Below are 4,039 nucleotides of genomic sequence, written 5' to 3'. Positions count from 1 at the left end.
TTTTCGTGGGGATGGCTTGGACCCCTAGTTGTTTCGCGTGGCACTATCACAGGACAGGCCTACATTGATGTTTGAAGCACCTTCGTGATTCCCACTGTTAAAGAGCAATTCGGGGAAGACGACTGCGTCTTTCAACACGATCGAGCACCTGTTCATAATTCACAGCCTGTGGCGGAGTGGTTACACGAAAATAACATCTCTATAATGGAATGGCCTGCACAGAGTGCTTACCTGCATCATACAGAAGTTATGGAACGCCGACTTCGTGCATCGATACCTCTCCTCAGTGCAACACTACGTGAAGAATGGGCTGCCATTCCTCAAGAAACCTAACCGCACCTGACTGAACGTATGCCTCTGAGAGTGCAAACTGTCATCAAGGCTATGAATGGGCCAACACCATATTGTATTCCAGCATAACAGACGGGGGGTTCCACGAACTTTTAAGTCATTTTCTGCCAGGTGTCCGGATACTTCTGATCGCATAGTGCGTAGTCGCAGATTCTTAAACTAGGTACGTGAGAGGCTATCCTCCTGTGGTCATCATCTGTCTCGAATTTCGAGCTTGCACAGCGAGGCGGAATGTCCTGGGGGAAGACGTGACGCTTTCGCAGGAAATGGCAGGAGCCGGGCGCGGGCCAGCTCTGCGTTCGCGGAGGCCCGCAGCCGCGCCTCAATATGTACGGTCCGCAGCGGCGGCCCGCGACGCCAGGTGGTAACGGTCGGCCTGAGTCAGCTGGACGCTCGCCAGCCGCGGCCCGCGGGCCCGCGCTGTCAACAAGCGGCAGGGAATGCAAGGACGCGGCGGCGGGCCAAAAGAACGTAAATCCCATCCCAGTGTTGGGGCAGGACACAAGTACGCGGAAGAAACAGAGGCGCTGCGTCCTTCAGCGAGGAGGTAGCAGGAGGTGGATCACTGGTGGAAAAAAGAGACCGAATGAACATACTGGGTAGTTCCACCACATGACGAATGATCTAATGTCGCCAGACCTGTGAGCCTAGCATCAGTCGTGTCTCAGAAGGTTCCTTGGGCTTGCTACAGATGACATGCAGTGCGGAAAATGTAAATGTCTGCCATCGTATACACTTTTCCCAGCCGATTTTGATCTCATAGAGACGAAGATTCCTATCGTTGTCTTTCGAACAATTATTCTAGTTACGTACAATATTTGTTATGCTCTATTAAGCCCTGTCTAATGTTTTTACACAGATTTTAGGGAGAGGATTTTAATTTGCTCACTGTGTGACAAGCTCGCCCATTTTTTATGTAAGTGGCCAGACAATAACAATTTACTGTGACATTTTTGTTGCTATGTTTCCCCTTTCCTTAGGTTTTACTTTCTTATGTAGCATTTTCCTTCTTTTCCTGCTTTCTTTGAGTGTGTGCTTTAGTTTTCTTAGGTCTGTCCACATTCGTTCCTTTTAATGTGTGTCAGGGCGCTGATGACCTCGATGTTGAGCGCCCATAAGCCCCAACACACACACACACACACACACACACACACACACACACACACACACACACACACACACAAACACACACACACGCTCTTTAACAGTGGGAATCACGAAGGTGCTTCAAACATCAATGTAGGCCTGTGCTCTGATAGTGCCACGCGAAACAAAGCATTTGAGTACGGAGATCAAGAACAATAAAAATCTTATACTTTGATGAGCATTGCAAAAAGCACTGAGTTTTTTTATCGTCCTTCACTTTAATAGTAATGGAAATTTATCGTAATGTACTATTTTTTATTGATTTCAATAAATACGCAGAGCAGGCACGTAAAGGAAGAGCCTCATTCTGAAATGCTATTTCTTTCTCAACAAACCCACTACTGCACGATCCGTTACAGCCATGCGGATAAGGTGCGTCTCATCTCGACTGCTAGTGATACGAGGCCGTTGGGATCCAGCACGGCGTTCCGTATTGCCCTCCTGAAGCCACCGATTCCATATTCTGCTAACAGTCATTAGATCTCGACCGACGCGAGCAGCAATGTCGCGATACGATAAACAGCAATCGCGATAGGCCATAATCCGACCTTTATCAAAGTCGGAAGCGTGATGGTACGCATTTCTCCTCCTTACATGAGGCATCGCAACAACGTTTCACCAGGCAACGCCGGTCAACTGCTGTTTGTGTGTGAAACATCGGTTGGAAACTTTCCTCATGTCAGCACGTTGTAGGTGCCGCCACCGGCGCCAACCTTGTGTGAATAATCTGAAAAGCTAATCATTTGCATTTCACAGCATCTTCTTCCTGTCGGTTAAATTTCGAGTCTGTAGCACGTCATATTCGTGGCGTAGCAATTGTAATGGTCAGTAGTGTAGGTATATATAGGAGCAACCCTGCGCACACGCCAAGAATATTTGTAGCCTAGAAAATGGCGGCCAGGTAGACTTGCGGTGTCAGTTTGTGAACTTTGTCCCTTTATTCTCTGCCGTCTCTGCACGTACTCCATCTTGAGATTTGATGCCTACAGTACTGACTCACTCAGAAGAAAGTACATAATCCATTCGTTGTCGCTAGAGAGATAATGTTTTTCACTAGGGTAACATCTGGTAAAGCACTATAGGAGAAGGTATGCATTATTCAGCAGGTTACGTTTTCAATAGGTTTCAGCAGAGAAAAAAACTGAACCACAAATATGTTGTAGCCTGTAAAGGACTTCCTCGCACTAGTTGAGAATTTTTCTCCATAATGTTATCATATAATTAAAGAAACCTTTCAGCGTTCTTTCAAATCTTATGTCTCTGGCGTTTTTTAATCTGCAATTTGCTCTCCAGATATCGTTCCTGGTTTCTGGATTACCTTGAAAAGAAACAGTGGATGAAAGGTTGAACAAGAAATCATGTTGGCAATATCAAATCGTTTAGCAACTCACCCCATTATTACAGAAAATCCAATACAAATGGCGTGCACGCTTCTGATAGGACTACATCCGCTACATGTACTGCCGGAGTAAGAATGCAGAGTAACGTTTTTTGTTCTCCACGTTCGGTCGGTTACATATGAAAATCAGTAGGCAGCAGAGATGCATTCCTTCAAATGAGTGCCTAATCGATATAAAAACAAGCATAAACGAAAAAATAGCAATGCAAACCCTTCATTACAACGATGAAGTTACGGGTGTTGCAGACAGTGGAAACGCGAACTATTACAAGTGTCATTTATCGTACTCTCATATGTTTAAGGCAACGGCCTTGCCGCAGCAGACACACCGGTTCCCGTCAGATCACCGAATTTAAGGGCTGTCGGGCGTGGCCACCACTTGGATGGGTGACCGTCCGGGCCGCCATGCGCTGTTGCCATTTTTCGGGGTGCACTCAGCTTCGTGATGCCAACTGAGGAGCTACTCGACCGAATAGTAGCGGCTCCGGTCAAAGAAAACCATCGTAACGCCGGGATAGCGGTGTGCTGACCACATGCCTCTCCTATCCGCATGCTTAGCTGAGGATAACACGGTGGTCGGATGGTCCTGATGGGCCACTTGTGGCCTGAAGACGGAGTGATCATAAATTTAACGAATCCTTTGGTTTCCTATATTTAAAATTTTCTAATCAGCATTAAGTGAACTGTTACTTACTCGTTCTGTGACTGGTTTGGCTCGATGGTCTCACAGAATTTCTTAGTTAAATAAAATTAAAGTACGATAAGAAGAATTTGTTGTGACAGGTTGTCTCAAATGAACTGTATTTTGAACAGGTGATAAATGACATGATTATTTCATGCGCAAAATGTAAGAATTGTAAAATATTTACTGTCACAAATGAACACTTAACATTCGTTATACAACTTCTTCTTTGCTGTGACTGTGAATCAGAGCGTAAGTACATTTATATATTAATACATTGACCCAACGAGTGTAGCACTTGTGATGAAATAGTCTGTTGTTGGTAATAAAACTCAAGCACTGTTCAGCAGAAACTCCTGTAGCACTTCTTGTAGTCCCGTTCAAAGACAAAGTTCACAAACGTATACACGGACTTGCAGATTAACATCACGAGTCTTTCTGATTGTCTGTATCTCTGTTGT

At 45.4% G+C, this 4,039-nt stretch overlaps 1 pseudogene; it reads left to right on the top strand.

Moving 5' to 3' along the window:
- The first annotated feature begins 3,197 nt into the window (after positions 1 to 3,197).
- LOC126189269 (5S ribosomal RNA) lies at positions 3,198 to 3,315 on the top strand (annotated as a pseudogene).
- The last annotated feature ends 724 nt before the right edge of the window (positions 3,316 to 4,039 follow it).

This window comes from Schistocerca cancellata, chromosome 5 (assembly GCF_023864275.1).
Source record: "Schistocerca cancellata isolate TAMUIC-IGC-003103 chromosome 5, iqSchCanc2.1, whole genome shotgun sequence".
Classification (NCBI taxonomy): domain Eukaryota; kingdom Metazoa; phylum Arthropoda; class Insecta; order Orthoptera; family Acrididae; genus Schistocerca; species Schistocerca cancellata.
The sequence above is the reverse complement of the archived record's forward strand: the minus strand, read 5'-3'. Positions and strand labels throughout refer to the sequence as shown.